Source organism: Ahaetulla prasina, chromosome 3, assembly GCF_028640845.1.
Source record: "Ahaetulla prasina isolate Xishuangbanna chromosome 3, ASM2864084v1, whole genome shotgun sequence".
NCBI lineage: Eukaryota > Metazoa > Chordata > Lepidosauria > Squamata > Colubridae > Ahaetulla > Ahaetulla prasina.
Genome location: NC_080541.1, coordinates 195473150 through 195490689, shown reverse-complemented (window position 1 = coordinate 195490689; position 17540 = coordinate 195473150). Strand labels below are relative to the sequence as shown.

The 17540-nt window shown below is 39.1% G+C and overlaps 1 pseudogene; it reads left to right on the top strand.

Moving 5' to 3' along the window:
* The window catches only part of LOC131195066 (uncharacterized protein K02A2.6-like), an 86812-nt pseudogene extending 74565 nt beyond the window's left edge, over nt 1–12247 (top strand).
* The last annotated feature ends 5293 nt before the right edge of the window (nt 12248–17540 follow it).

Here is a 17540-nt window from a genome sequence, read left to right as displayed (position 1 = left end):
GATTCAATTTATAGAAATGCATTACCTGCAAAAAAAAAAAAAAAAGACACGTTAGTTTATACTATTGGGAATACACAGAATTTCACTGTCTGCTAATAATATTATAGCCCTGCTAACCCTGCTGTAATTAACTGATCTCCTGAAACGTCCCAAAAGTCCTGGCTTAAGCATAATAATATCTGTAATATTCTGTGATGATTTATTCTCATGAGGTGCAACTGGTATAAACTCTACCAGCTTCTAGAGGATCTACATTCAGATTTGCATGAATTTAGGAAGGCTTATTTATTTTGGGATTATACTGTGGTAAACTGCGAAACCAGTAAATGATCAGTGCTTAAAGTGGAAGAAAAAACAGGAAATTGTCTTGGTTTCCATGGTTTACTTAGGTGGTTTAATATTCATTTCTAAAGTTAAGTATTATTTAGTTTTCTTCATTTTGGAAGGGAAGTGAGACTTTTATCTTGAAACAAAGGGATCCAGATTAAGTTGGCTATTTCTTGAGTCTTGCACTGAAGACTGCAGGTAGTCCTCAGTTTCTGACTACAATTGAGCCTAAAGGTTCTGTTGTTAAGTGGGACATTTGTTAAGTGAGTTTTGCCTCATTTTATGACCTTTCTTGCCACAGTTGTTAAGTGAATCACTGCAGTTGTTAAGTTAGCAATAGAGTTGTCAATTGATTCTGGCTTCCCAGTTGACTTTGCTTGTCATAAAATCGCAAAAGAAGTTCATGTGACCTTGGGATACAGCAAGCATCATAAACATGAGTCAATTGCCAAGCATCTGAATTTTGATCACATGACCATGGAGATTCTATTTAATAACTTTGAACAGTTACTAAATGAGCCGTTGTAAATTGAGGATTACTTGTACTGTGGATCCAACAACTTCCTTCATACAGAGTATGAGAAAGAAAGGAAATTACAGTTACACTGGGATAAAACTTGAAATGTTTTCAGTTTACAATGGCATCATAATGATATCATATCTACTTCAATTGCCTTATGCCAGATACTTTGGATTATAATTCCCATATATTGTTGTTGTTAGTTGCGAAGTTATGTCCGACCCATCGTGACCCCATGGACAACGTTCCTCCAGGCCTTCCTGTCCTCTACCATACTCTAGAGACCATTTAAGCTTAATAATTCCCATATAATTCTTCACTAATTGATCACGGTTTGTTAAAAGTTCTCACATAAAGTATCAAGTGCCTACTCCTAATGTACAGAGAAAATAAATTGTATCTCAATATTAAATTATCCGCATGCAGGAATTTAGTGGCAGTTTTATTTTCATAATAATTGAAAATAAATAATCAGGTCTATGTGTGAGATGGGAGGTCTCTAAATTTGAATGAATGAATGAATGAATGAATGAATGAATAAATAAATAAATAAATAAATAAATAAATAAATAAATAAATAAATAAATAAATTTGAGAAATAAAATTATCTGTGTGTTCATATGTGTGTATCAAATTATGCAACGATAAATGCTTTTATTCCTTCATAGGCCTGACACAAACTAAGATCTTACACAGCTCATACACTGACTTTTCACATTGTTCTAAGTAATTTCATGGGCTTTTTTTCCCAATTTATTGATTTAGTAAATATTTCTCAAGTAGAGAGATTTTAATAGGCTAGGTTACCCACCTGCCTATTCAGTTCAAAAAACTGAGCATCTCAATTTTTTGAACTGAATTATCATCAAGTGGTAATGTCCAGCCTATGTCTGAAGATCTCCAATGAAATCCCACCACTTCTTTATATAATTAATTCCATTGTTAATTTATATTTGCAGTTGTTTCCTTAATGTTCAGCTGAAAACTCTTTTCCTCTAATTTAAGCTTATTAGATCTAACACCAAACACCAAGATTGGAGCCTTTCAGGTCTTATACAAGAGTATAATCATGTTTCTTCTCAGTCTTCTCCATCATAGGCCAGCTAAATCAAGTTCCTTCAACCATCACCCATTCATTTTGTTTCCTTACACCTTTGGGTATTTTTTATTATTTTATTTATATCCTGCCTTTATTCCTTTTATAAATAACTCAAGACTGTGAACATACCTTATACTCCTTCTTCCTCCTATTTTCCCCACAGCAATCTTGCAAGGCTGGGCAGAAATCAAGTGATTGGCCAAAGGTCATCCAACTGAATTTCATGGCTAAAATGGGATTAAAAGTCATGCTCTCAGAATCCAGTTGAATTCTGGGAGTTGAAGTCCACAAGGCTTAACGTTGCCAAGTTTGGACACCCCTGCATTAGACCAAACTGGCTATTTTGCTATCATGCAAACCTTTCCCAAAGAATATTACCACAACTAGGTCAATGTGTGAAATCTCACATTGCTTTTCCAACCTGATCCTGAGCCCTGAAAAATTACTTAAATGCAAAATTTATCACAACCCCTCTATGATAATTTCTCCATAATTCTTTAAATTGGAAGTTTTTCACCACATTGAATGAGAACATGCAAAATATTTTTTTCTGCATGCAATTCATCAATAGAAATATCATGGTTATATGCTACAGGAAGGTGAGTTCATTACACATAATTCATAACAAAACTTCTCAGCCTTCAAAGAGAAGAATCCCGAGGAAAGAGGAATTATATGTTTTCCAACATCCATTTCTCATTGTCTCTGACATTTCAGGGGGCTTGAATGATTTTCTTTGCAAATCTTCAGGTGCCAATAATTGCTACTCATGCTGATAAGTACAACTGCAGCAGGTACAATGATAATCTTTCTGTGCCAGTTGTTGCAAATATGCTCTGTAAGGGCATGGCCGAATATCAAATGGATTAGAAGTGAGTATCAAAGAGGTACAGAGCTAAGCTGTGACTTTTTTTTTTCCTTTGTGCATATAGAAATGCAAGCCAAACTAACAACAATCAATAGTTATTTTCATGTGCCCACTGCACCTGAAAAAATTGGAAGAAGGGTTTTCTACATGATTTCAGTATGGAGAAGAAGAAATATCCCTGGACAAGAATAGGGACATGAACTGATTCATATTATGCTGTTGAAGTCATAGTAGGGCTATGTTGTAAACTTTAAGAGTGTTATCATTAAATCTAAAGAGCCAGTATTACTTTCATGTTAGCCCATCTTTGTAAAGTAAATCTTGTTTCCATAATGAATGAATGGATTGGTGGATGAGTTCCCTCATAGTAAAGATGATACCTATCATTCCAGGGGAAATAGCGCTCTCCCTCCCTCCCTCCCACTCTCTCTCTCTCTCTTTCTCTCCCTCTTCATCGCTCCCTCCCTCCTTCCTTCCCTGCCTCCCTCTCCCTCCTTGGCCTACCACTTTCCTTCAAACATGAAAGAGGTGGCATACTCCTTCCATTTGAACTTGAGTTAATCTGAGCCTATGTGCAGCTTGCATGCAACATCAATTGTTCATAGCTGTAAAAATTAACAACTCTTCACTGTTTGCAACCAAGAAAACTATTCTGATTCAGCACATTTATGTAAAGATTCAAAATAAAATCCTACATCTTTGGCATTACATATGACTAATGGGTCCATCACTGAATTTACTTAAAATATAAATAGCTGTGTTGTTTGGACCAATTTTTCATTGGGCTTCTATTAGCTAAGCTAACTGTGGTGTAAGTGTGGTGGCATGGCAGCTTCCCCGGTACCTGGATGAAGCTGTCTATCTAGACCCATTCCAGTCCGGCTTCCGGTCCGGATATAGTACGGAGACAGCTTTGGTCGCGTTGGTGGATGACCTCTGGAGGGCCAGGGATAGGGGTTGTTCCTCTGCCCTGGTCCTGTTAGATCTCTCAGTGGCTTTTGATACCATCGACCATGGTATCCTGCTGCACCGGTTGGAGAGTTTGGGAGCGGGAGGCACGGTTTATCGGTGGTTCTCCTCCTATCTCTCTGACCGCTCGCAGACGGTGTTGACAGGAGGGCAGAGATCGACCGCGAGGCGCCTTACTTGTGGGGTGCCTCAGGGGTCGATTCTCTCGCCTCTCCTGTTCAACATCTATATGAAGCCATTGGGCGAGGTCATCAGTGGCTTTGGGGTGAGTTACCAGCTGTACACTGACGATACGCAGCTGTACTTTTCCACCCCGGGCCACCCCAACGAAGCTGTCAAAGTGCTATCCCGGTGCCTGGAAGCCATATGGGTCTGGATGGGGAGAAACAAACTCAAGCTCAATCCCTCCAAGACAGAGTGGCTGTGGATGCCGGCACCCCAGTACAGTCAGCTGCAACCGCAGCTGACTGTTGGGGGCGAGTCATTGGCCCCAACAGAAAGGGTGCGCAACTTGGGCGTTCTCCTGGATGGACGGCTGTCGTTTGAAGATCACCTGGCGGCCGTCTCCAGGAGAGCTTTTTACCAGGTCCGCCTGGTTCGCCAGTTGCGCCCCTTCCTTGACCGGGATGCCTTATGCACGGTCACTCACGCTCTTGTCACTTCTCGTCTGGATTATTGCAATGCTCTCTACATGGGGCTACCCCTGAAGTGCACTCAGAGGCTTCAGTTAGTTCAGAATGCAGCTGCACGGGTGATTGAGGGAGCCACACGTTGCTCCCATGTAACACCGCTCCTGCGCAGTCTGCACTGGCTACCTGTGGTCTTACGGGTGCGCTTCAAGGTGTTGGTTACCATCTTTAAAGCGCTCCATGGCTTAGGGCCCGGGTACTTACGGGACCGCCTGCTGTTACCTTATGCCTCCCACCGACCCGTACGCTCACACAGAGAGGGTCTTCTCAGGGTGCCGTCTGCCAAGCAATGTCAGCTGGCGGCCCCCAGGGGAAGGGCCTTCTCTGTTGGAGCACCTACCCTCTGGAACGAACTTCCCCCTGGTTTGCATCAATTACCTGACCTTCGGACCTTTCGCCATGAATTGAAAACGCATTTGTTTATCCAAGTGGGACTGGCTTAATTTTTTAAACTTTTTGAATTTTAATAATTTTAATTGGGGTATTTTTATGAATTTTATGGGTCAAATTTGACGGTTTTAAATTTTCGGCCATTTATAGAATATGTTATTTTAACTTTTGTTTTAATTTGTATATTGTACTGTTTTTAATCTGGCTGTAAACCACCCTGTCCTTCAGGAGAAGGGAGGTATAAAAATCTAAATAAATAAATAATAAATAAATAAATAAATAAATAAATAAATAAATAAATAAATAAATAAAATAAATAAATAAATAAATAAATAAACTGGGATGATGGGGAAAAAGTCCCACTCATCTGGACTTCATCACCAAGTTGAGGATGGTTTATATTCATTAGTGATTATACCATTTGCACATTTTATCTGCCTGAATAAGCAGTTCTAAATTGATTAACATAGTTGAGCATTTTGCAGACAATCTACTCAATTGCATTGAGATCCAGGATTATGGCACTCCAATTTGGCAGAAAAATTAACTTTGAAAAAAAATAAATGTGTCATATCGGTATGTTGAGAAAGACAAACACAACAATAGAGAACAAGAAATGTTGATAATAACACTGATAATAATACCTAGCCAGGTAATTAAATGTATGCAAGGAAACTACCAAGTTCAGAGAGCACCAAGGACAAGAAACGCGAATGGAGGGGGGGAATGGACCACCAGAAATAAATATGAAACTTGCCATGATCTGTTGGCTTAGAGGAACAAAAGAGATCGGTCACTGGCTTTCCACTGCCCATGGAGCAATTGTTTCTTGGTAATCCATTAAGACATTTTTGTTCATTATCAACAGAACATCTGTGAAGCAAATGGAGTAGAGGCTGTTAAGATATAATGTCTGAATTCATACACACACGTTATGCTAACTAATCTTTTATTTGAACTGTGGTTTGTAAAAATAAGACATAATGATCTTAAGCCACAAATCAAGTTTTACCAAATCAAATCATTCACACATCATGCTAAACAAAACAAAACAAATACTACAACTTCATGCAGTCTGTAAAATTCAGCCAGTATAGGTTATGTGGCAACTTAATGGAAAGAAATATTGATATGCCTGATTCCAATCTATGGATATGTTTTTATTCATATAATAGAAATTGTTCCTTTCAGATTTTTAACCCTAGTTTTGTTGTATTAAGAATGTGTTTTAATTTATTGATTGATTTTACAACATTTTCCCAGTTGGTAATCTGAGGGATGAACACAAAGCAATAAATAAATAAACTATCAATTGTTGTAATATAATACATCCCAAGATGAATATCCATAAAGAATTCAGGCCAAAAACACATTTGAATAATACAGATAGTGCTATATCAAGTTTATAGAAAATTGTGTGCCAGGGCATGGGAACTACTTTAGAAGTGTCATCTAAAGCCTACATCCCAAATACTTTTTCCAGGCATGAAGGCTAGAATTGGCCATATCACAAGCAAAGAAACTATGATCTGACAAGTCCATCACACAGGTGCCAACCGGCTCTCAGTCCGTTAGGATACATAGGTGTGGTGGGAGGAGGAAATTTTAGTGGATGGATGGATGGATGGATGGATGGATGGATGGATGGATGGATGGATAAAGAGAGACAGAGATGGTTTGCAGTTTTGGGGTTTTTGCTCTAATTATGATTTTTCTACAATCTGTACTAAAACAAGTTTGTGTGGAAGAGTTGTGTCCTCAATCTTTGCCAAACCTTTAACTTCAGGTAACAAATTGGGTACTCCCTTAAAACCTTTCTTTTTACATTATCTAAATAAATATCCAGTCATTCCTATGAATCAAAATACATTATTTTTGTTGTTTGTTGTCATATTTGTTCCACTAGATGTTTTATGCTTTTGATAAAACTGAGATAGAGGTTGGCACTCATTCTAAAAATAATATTTCCAAAGGAAAATATTGAGTCTCATACCAGCCCAGAGAGCATATGTTTTCTATATATAGGTTAAATTGTAATTCTCTGACAGCTAAAATAAGGAACATAATGTCAGTGTAATTATGAGCTGGGATAGCAATAACAGCAAGTCAGCCAATGGGAACTGTTTGGTGACTGAGAGCCATGTCAGACAGCTCGGAGCCTGGGAGTGGGTTAGTTTAACAGTATGTATGTATATGTATATATGAGTTGGTTTGTCCTTGCATTATTGCTTCTGTTGTTCTGTGTTCTGGTTCTGGCTTCTGCTGCATGGGTATTGTATACATACATCATGCTTTATATTACTGTACTAGCTGAATACCCATGCTCTGCTACAAAACTATCTGATCAGGCTTGATAAATTGACATAGCTTAAAAATTAATGAGTAGTTATGATCGGCCTCTCCTCTCCCCTTCGCTCCCTCAGCCTTGCCCCACAGAAGCCACCCCTATCCTATCCCCTGCTTGCTGCTGTGAAAGTAAAACTGAAACTCCTCTCCTCTGCTTGTGCAAATCCTTTGCATTTGGAACAGATTTCTTTTCAGGTGGGGAGAAGGAGTAGAACTCCTTAGCATCAGAGGGTGTTAATAATAATATAGGAAATACTACTGCTCTGATGGTCATTTTGAAAAATCCTTTCTTAGTGAGAACCTAGAAGCCAAGAGGAACATACGTGGCAAATTTCAAGTTTGTAGGCTTTACAGTTCTGGAGATGTTGTGATGATGCATGAATGGTATTTCGCTTTCATATAGAGAGAGATATAGATATAGATATAAAGAAGTTTCTTTTATACATAAATCCTGCTGAATTATTTACTTGTGTGCTGGTTGGATTGCTGCAAACTCTAACACATAACACATCTGAAAAGTAGTAGGTTTGTTGTTGTTGTTAATAATAACTGTTCATTTTGAGCAATATTCCCAAATGTGCACTACACTTTAGTAGAATGTAATTAAAATAGAGCAGCATGATGCCTATTTCAGGCTTAAAAATCACATGGAGGACTTATTCTCACAATCAGTTATTCTGATATATACTTAGAGGGGGAAAAAACATGTATAAAGCTAGCAGCTATACTGATTTCAAAGATAATTACCATAGATGAGATATACTATAGTTTTGGATCTCGGTGCAAGAGAGGTGGAAAAGCAACTTAATCCTCTCCCCAAGGCCAGGCCAGGCCAGTGCCTATTACCATGTTTCAGGTTTATTTTGCTTCCTTCAACGCTGCACATTCCCAGCTGAGAATGGAGTTGGAGCAACTCAAATAAAACGATCTTTTGAGTGCAAATGCACATAACTGTTGTCATTCTTAATGTGTTATAAAAGTATTCTAAATGTACTAATTCTTTTTAAAAAATGTGAGATAGGGCTGGAACCGTGAAAAATCTAGGTTTCAAACCTTATAGACATGATAAATCTTCTTCACTGCTTAGTGTCTGCGTAAACGGAGGAAAGGGAAAAAATCCACATGGAACAGATCTAGACTTCCTCCTTATGCACACTAACTACATTCCAAAAAGTAAAACATTGCAACGTTAAAAAAAACTATCAAGAACCGAAATGATAAGTCAATAAAGAACATTAAGCAATAGTAGACTTGCTAAAGTTTTTAAAAAGAGATTATCTTCATACTTTTGGCTTTTCATCGTGGGTCTTTATAACAAATGTTCTGTCCTCCTTCGCCTCCTTCTGAGTGATGGCTTAATTAGCCGGCACTATCAGCTCTGGCAGCAGAATAGCCAGCGTCTGCCAAGAGCCTCCATTATCTTCCACGACGCTGGTGAGTCACCCAGGAACAAACTTCAGCTCTTAGTCAATCAATGGATTTGCCTGTTACAAAGAGACACAGCAGCTCTCGCTGCCTTTTATATCCTGTGGGGTGTGGCTCCATGACTCAGCACTTCCTAGGCCTGCCCAACCCTTTCTTCTGTTGTTCCCTCCTCTCCTGCCTACGAAACCTAGGGTCCAACCAAGCCTGATTGCCGTCAGCTGGGTCTGAAGGCGTGGCTTGGGGGTGAAAAGAGTCAGGGGACGGAGGCATCGTTATTTCTTCCACCTGGCCTGCTTCTGGCTCCTGGAGCTGAGCCAGGGAAGCCGGTGCTCCCGAGGTAAGTCCTGATGGCCCTTCCCCCTCACTTTCCAAATCACTTTCTGGCAGCAGGCCCAGCTCCAAGTCACTTTCTGGCAGGAGGGCCGGCTCAGGGGGCACAGACACAACACACAGATATGTTCTCTTATTTACTTAAATGAGCTTATATTTTTGCATACGGAGAATAACACCAAGATAGACAAATATTTGAAAGAAAATCAGTAAAGTGGGAGTTTGAAATGGGACAGAAGAGACCATTTTTATCAGTTTCCCCTTTTGGCTTCCTCCGGAAGTACCAGGCACTAAGCCCCAATTGCTGACTGGGGATAATGAGAATTGCCATCTAACACACTGAAAGGGTATCAGATGAGTGAAGGCTGACTTAGTCATTAAGCAAAGAAGCTGCTGAGTAAAAACAAATAAGACACACCAGAGACAAACATGGGAAGCAGTGGTAAGTTTCAAAACAATTTACTACTGGTTCTGTGGGTGTGGCTTGGTGGGCGTGGCTTGGTGGGCATGACAGGGGAAGGATACTGTAAAATCTCCATTTCTTCCCCACTCCAGTGGAAGGTTACTGGAAAATCCTCATTTCCCTCTGATCAGCTGGGACTCGGGAGGCAGAGAATAGATGAGGCCAGTCAGAGGTGGTATTTACCAGTTCTCTGAATTACTCAAAATTTCCACTACTCGTTCTCTAGAACTGGTCAGAACCTGCTGAAGCCCATCTCTTGATGGGAAGATTTTGTATTACTTTCCTTTTAGTTTCTCATTATTAGGACTAACATGCTCAGGTTGCAGAAATATACATGACCATTAGGCAGCAAAGAGATACAGAGAACTTTTTGTTTTGGTCATTTGTGGTCATCTGGACTGGAGCATGCTATTCAAATATGGTAGCTCTATTCTTATTCTTTATGTGATGGCTAGTCTCTTCCTAGCATTAAATCTGAAGCATGAATATTAGAACCTTTTTTTTAAAGATAGCTGAAGAAAATCTAGAAGAACAATAAAATCTAAATAATTTGGCACTTTTTTATAGTTAAAGCTTTCTCTTAACAATTCTATATTCCTGAAAATGTTGTCCTTTCTTCTTTATTGTATTCCCTGTGTCTATTCTATTTTCAATAGCAATAGCACTATATATTGCTTTACAGTGCTTTACAGCCCTCTTTAAGCGGTTTATAGAGTCAGCATATTGCCCACAACAATCTGAGTCCTTATTTTACCCACCTCGGAAGGATGGAAGGCTGAGTCAACCTTGAGTCTGGTGAGAGTTGAACTGCCAAATTGCTGGTGATCAGCAGAAGTAGCCTGCAGTACTGCATTCTAACCACTGCGCTACCGTGCTGCTATACCTATCTTCTTTAATAATCACAATTATTACTAATACATAATTAAAGGGGAAAAAACATCAATCTAGCAGTTTTGCTAGTTAGGCATGGCTCATCAGACATATATAGAAAATATTTAGAATGTGAAATGCAAGACGTATTTCATTTCAGGATAACCCTGGGTTCGTTGTCCCAAAGCTGATGGTGATTGAATTCTTAATGAGTTCAACTTTCAATTTCTTCAGAAATGAAGGTCCTCTTATACATCTGTAACTATGAACATTTGTAACTATTTACCTGCAACATATGATAATAAAATAATGAATAGACACGGACATGCAACTTCCAGTATTAATATCTTCAATACTTGGTTGGGTTTACAGATATTTGGGTATTTTAGCACTAATAAATTAAACAGGCTGTAAGGCATTACAATCCTCCCAGGATCAGGAGCTCTTCTGAAGCACAGTAACATTAAATAAACTTAATTGCAATTCTCTGTCTGAAACATTATTATAAAACAATTAACCCCTGAATAACAGTAGTCATAATAATAACAAGGCAATATATATTGGGGTATGGTTTCTTTAAGATCATAATCTCTTGTTATATTCAGAATTGATCACTACTATGTGTTTTTGTGTATTTATACTATGATCTATTCAGATTCTGTGTATAGCTTGATGTTGAAACGGAAGTTACAAAAAATGGTTACATTTATTAAGTTAAGTTGTGCAAAATAACCTTCTTGATAAATAGTTAATTTAAATGGGACAAATAAAATGTCTTCAGTGTTATCTTGATTCCAAAACCAGCCCTCTGAACTAAACTGTATATGTAATAGTACTTAGCAATAGCAATAGCACTTAGACTTATATACTGCTTTAGAGTGCTTTACAGACCTCTTTAAGTGATTACAGAGTCAGCCTATTATTGGCCCCAACAATCTGGGTTCTCATTTTACCGACCGCAGAAGAATGGAAGGCTGGGTCAACCCTGAGTTGGTGAGAATCAAACTGCTGGCAATTGTTAGCCTGCAATACTGTATTTTAACCACTGTGCCACCACAGCCCCTAATCGTTGTATATCAATGATATGAATGAAAGCACAGTGCCCTGTGATTTTGTTAGCCCTATGAAGTAATTCAGACAAGAACTACTAGCTCTACCTTCAATATATTAACAGAATCTTGCAAGACTTGTCTCCTCCTTTTATTTTCTAGAAAACTAGTAAGGGTCTCTTCGGAAATATTTCCTTCCCTCCTGCTATATTTCCTTCCCTCCTGCTATATTTTATTCCATATGGTCTGCATCTCTCCCTCCCATACCATTACAGATCCTAAGATCATTTCCACATAACATTACAGATCTGGATTGCTGTACCACTTCTCCTTTTTTTATTTGGAAATCCCAGAATATCCAACAGTTCTGAATAAATACCTGAATAAATAGACTCAGCAAGCAATTAGGAGATTTCAGTATTGGGGATTTTACCAGAAACAGAGGATCTGTATTAGAAAAGTTTTATCCTTATCCATCAATTGTCTTGACCAGCATTGGATTTTATAACCCTACTTATTTAAACTTAAGCTTGTAAAAATCAATATATTAAGCCTGTAATATGTGGCCATACTATTTAATTAAAAGTATAAGGCTGCCTTGTACAGCAAATTGTTGGCTCATTTATTATTATATTTCTTCCCCAGCTGGCTCTGACTCTCCATTCTTGATCCCTTATGACTTTCACTTGTACATTACTTCTATATCCATGCATTCTCAGCTCTTTCTCCTTATTGTATCTCCAGCTCCTGTGCCCTCATCAATAGCTATGCCAGCAAATAAATTACATTTGGTCCTCCTGTGTTCAAAGCTCTTAAAGCAATTGGAAGCAGCAAGTGTAATCTCAGTGCTGAGACTGCTGAAATTAGCTCTCAAGCTTGATGGTAGCTGTGTATCCCAGTGATGGAGAAATATAGGGACTGACCGGCTGATCTATTGCTCATCCTACTGATCCGAAGATAAACAATCCAGCTACCAGTTGAAATCTTTCTTTAGCTCGCAGACTCTTCTGTATGTCACCATGCACTGCCACATTGGGCTTCCTTCCTCAAGGGCTGTTAAAGACACTTGGGAAGGGGTTGTTGGTCATTTTGTTAGCTTCATTGCCATTCTTAAAAACTGAAAATCTTCTTTGGTAAAATAAGGGAATTGTGGATGTCAATTTTTCCACTAAGCAGCTCTTTGGACTCTTTCCCTGGGAAGGTGGAATTCATATGGAAATATCTTTGAAAAACCATGATGCTTTGATAATTTCAAATATCTGGCAATTGGCTATTGGAGTTTGAGATGGAAAAAGAGCTTTTGTAGACTCCGAGAACTGGAAAGGGACATTTGGGTCCCAAACCTTGTTGAGTGTAAGTAATTATGCTTCTATCATATAGAATTCAAATATTATTTTAACATATATGCCTTGACTTTGGGACAATACATATAGTTTTCTATGCCATTCTGCTAGTGACAGCTGTTGGCACTCAATTATTATTTGTGTTTGCTCAAAATTCTTCCAGACTCAGTTTTCCTCCTTGTATTTCACTGTAATTTTTTAATACCATTAATAATTCCTCTCTATTCTATGCTTTTCCCCCATTTGTCTGCCAATGATATTCATGCATTTGAAGAAAGAGCCAGCAAGGGCTACATCTTAATAAAAATGTTAATCATTAAGATACAACAAATTTGTTTTTCTAATGATTGCTTACAACATTGCTAAAACCATTAAATATTTTTGGATGCAATTGTTCTTTCATATGATATAACTTATAATTTAATGATAGGGCTAAGACGCTGAGCTTGTCGATCAAAAGATCGACAGTTCAGTGGTTCGAATCCCTAGTGCTGCAGTGTAACGGGGTGAGATCCCGTTACTTGTCCCAGTTTCTGCCAACCTAGCAGTTCAAAAGCACGTAAAAAATGCAAGTAGAAAAAATAGGGACCACCTTTGGTGGGAAGATAACAGCATTCTGTGTGCCTTTGGTGTTGAGTCATGCTGGCCACATGACCACGGAGACATCTTCGGACAGTGCTGGCTCTTCGGCTTTGAAACGGAGATGAGCACCGCCCCCTAGAGTCGGGAACGACTTGCACGTATATGCGATGGGAATCTTTACCTTTACCTTTATACTTTAATGGTGGTGTTGAAGATTTATTTATTTATTTTATTTATTTATTTTGTCACACAGTATATATAACCATAAGCATGAAATAATTATACAATATATAAGCATAAATATGAGTATGAGTATGTAATAACTATATTAATTGGATATAACGAAAGGAAATAATAGGACAGGAATGGTAGGCATGGTTGTGCTCTTATGCACGCCCCTTACAGACCTCTTAGGAATGGGGTGAGGTCAATGGTAGATAGTTTTTGGTTGAAGCTTTGGTTGAAGCTTTGGGGATTGCTTTCATCATTGATCATTGATCATTGCTTGAACTGTAAATCTGTTAATAGCTACACACTATTCCTCTCCCATGAATTTGGAGAAAAAGGCATGATATTAACCAACTTACTTTCTTTTTAAATTGATATATCAGTCTACTGTCTATCTGTGGAAAGCACAAGTCATAAGTGCAGTCCATTGACCTCTGTCATGACATATACTGCACCAAGGAACATACAGCTGAGTTCTGGATTCATACACCCTGAAACTGTAGCAAAAAACTGTATATACCGGTAATTTCCAACCATATAATGTCCCAACAGTAAATCAGTAAAGGAACAAAAGAATAAAAATAACTCTAAAAAATATGAAAAAATCTTGAAGAATAAAATACAAAAAATTGTCAGGGAATTCTGGAACCTCTGACAGTTTAAAATATAAGGTAAAGGTAAAGGTTCCCCTCGCACATATATGCTAGTCATTCCCAACACTAGGGGTGGTGCAAATTGAAAGGTACTGAGTAAGTCTGAAAAAGAGAGACTTTTTCTGACCAATAAATTGAATTTTGGTTTCGGGTAAAGATAATATGGATATGTGTCTGTGTCTGCATGCGTACCCCTCTCTGTGTGTGTATTTGATAGCAATAGCAATAAGATGGTTTTTTGGTACACATTTTTTGTTAATGTTATAAGTATGATTTTCTGTCTCTGTTTTTGCATTTTATTCTTGTTGATAAAACATAAAATAAATAAATAAATAAATAAATAATGATTTCATTCATTTTTAAAGACTTTTTCAAAGATAATGTATTTTTTTTCAAAAATAATCTTCAACTAGACCACGGGTGTCAAACTTGCTGCATCACATTGCCATCACGTGATGTTTCATGACATTTTCCCATTCATGGAGCCGGGGTGGGCGTGGCCTGTACATGACGCATCCGGCCTATGGGCCACCAGTTTGACAGCCCTGAACCATTAGAGCTTCCTTCAGTACATTAAGATGCAAATCATCTGGTCCTTGAGATATGAACTCATTCAAGGGCAATTAGTACTCTGACTATATTTTTCTAACCACATTTATCTCCCTGCTGGATAAGGATACTAGAGACACAGCCTCAAATTATAACCTTTATTTCTGGAATCCTAATAATCAGGGATGTATAAATCAGGGGCTTTATGGACATTTTCGGTTTCACTGAATGTTCTTTTTCTTAAGCATTGCTTTCAGGCAGATGTTGCATGCTGGAACAGAAACCAGAAGAAATGAAATGACAAGCAACATAGGGGCTTCTTGGCTAAGGCAGCTTTTACTACGCTGGCATTTTGAGATGATTTGTTTAGAGATTATTCTAAAAACAAGGAAATAATGAAAGTTGTATGAAAGGTATCAGATGGAACTGAATAATTCATGGCTGCCTATAAAAGTTACTGTCCTCCAGCCACCTTCAGCTTCTAAAGGTTTGTTTCCATTTTGATTGTTTCCATTTCAAACTAACTCTATTCTTTCTATTTTATTTCTTTCTCTGATTAGTGGGCCCAAAGAAACTCATTCCTAGCAAGGGCCGTTATGTAGTAGCCTCTAAGTTAGAAATAAAATAAGACCAAAACCCTTTGCTATTATCACAATGCTGCAATCAAGCCATGCTCTAAATCCATGACGGTGAACCTATGGCACGGGTGCCGGAAGTGGCATGCAGAGCCATTTCTCCAGGCATGAGAAGCCATCGCCCGTTGCTCTTCCCGGTTCAAGTGCGCTAATCAGCTGGGTTTTATGTGCACGGGCGCACCGGAAACCAGAAGAGCAGCCACCCATTGCACATGCACGCTCCAGGAAGATGATCTTCCCGTTTCCAGAGTATGCATGTGCACCGGCCAGCTGGTCTGGTTTCTGGTGCACATGCACGCATGAAGATCAGCAACAGGTGCGCGTGCCAAAAGTTGCAGAGAGGGGAATCCTGGCGGCCACTTCCTAAGGGAACAGAGCAAGGTAAGCTGGGCTTCCCTCCCTCCCTGCCCGCACGGGCTTCTTGCATGGCCCCAAGTGGTCTGGGGGCGGGGGGGGTGGGCTACCTGCACAGATGACCCCATGGCCTGGGCTCCTCCCCACTGGGACCCAGTGTTCCCCAGCTGGCAGCAGCGCTCTCAGCTCTGCTATGTGCCCACTGGGGAAGCTCTAAATGTGCAGCTTGCCTCGGCTCCTCCCTGCTGGGAGTTGCAGGCCAAGCAGGTGCAGTTGGCAGGGCTTTGGTGAACTAGCAGCCAATGAGCTCCAAACGCATGGCTTGCCTGGGATCCTCCCCGCTGGGAGCCGACATTCCCTGGCTGATGAGCAGGAAGAGTCTAAATGCAGTAACTGGGGAGCAGGGAGAGTTTTCATTCCAACTTGGGAATTACAGAAAATCATTCAGGGTTGGCATTTATATTTACCATTTTGAACTGATACCCTCTTCTGCTGCTCTGTTGTCAGGTTTATATATCTGTTCAGAAGAATCAAAGATCTGGCTCTCCAATAAAATTTCATTCATCATTGTTTGATGACTAAAGGAATGCCTTCCGTAGGTAAACCAGGAACTGGAAGCAAAAGCACTTTTGCTGATTTAATATTTTTTTCTAAGATGTCTTACGTTGTCCTCGTCAGAGCTTTACCCAGAAAGGATAGATTAGAATGAAATAAGCATGGATTAAAGTTCCAGCTCAACCCAAAAGCTAAATTTTGTTTTATTCCAGATAATTGTTCATTCTATTGGATTCTGGGGTGATTGCTAACTTCTTAGATGAGACTATTGGACAGCAATTGGGCCTGCATGTACAATTGTTAACATATCGATGCAAGTGGAGACAATGGCGGGCCCCTCAAATCACGTTTCACCCAGACTGGACACAGACTGGCTACAAACACATAATCTTGGTGTTTGATGGGAGCAAGAAACTATTTACGTCCTCTGACAAAAATTTCAACCCTACTAGTGGCAGAGATTGGATTCTTTTTCATCTCCTCTTTGCCCACTGTCGCTTGCTCCTCTTTCCTTGTCAGAAAAGTTTTTCAACATTTTTGGAAAAAATGAAGCCACAGCTTTGCCCCACATCTAGCCTGTGATGATGAATATGCCATGAACTTGCTCCCAAGGAGCCTAGATCTTGGCGCAATGATAATATCCCATATCTGCTCAAGAATTAGCAGCTTTAAAGGAGTTTCTGGATGACAATCTAAAGATGATGATGATTTGCCCATCATCATTTCCCACACTTGCATCATTTTGTTATTCAAAAGACAGATAATTCTTCATAAAGGCATCCTGAACTATAGAGTTCTGAATTCTATAACCATTAGAAATTACTATCCACCACTCCTTATTTTGGGTCTGCTGGATCGCTTTCAGAAAGCACATATTTTCATGAAATTGGACATGAGAGGAGGTTACTATTTAATTCCAGTGAAAGAGAGGTACAAATATTTAACAGTACAGAAGAGACAGCAACACAGTTAAAAGAATAATGTAAGCATTCCAAAAACAATTTTGAATCCAAGGAGGGGGAAAGCATGAATAAGAGTCTCAGAGTAACTCCATATTAACTGAGCAATTAATTATATACCATCAACTCAGAAATCAGAAATACAGCTTGCCTGTCTGGAACCCACACCACATATCTGACATCAATACAATTGAACGTGTCCAGAAATATTTTACAAGAAGAGTTCTCCACTCCTCTGAAAACAACAAAATACCTTATCCCACCAGACTTGAAATCATAGGTTTAGAAAACTTAGAACTCCACCGCCTTCGACAAGACCTAAGTTTAACTCATAGAA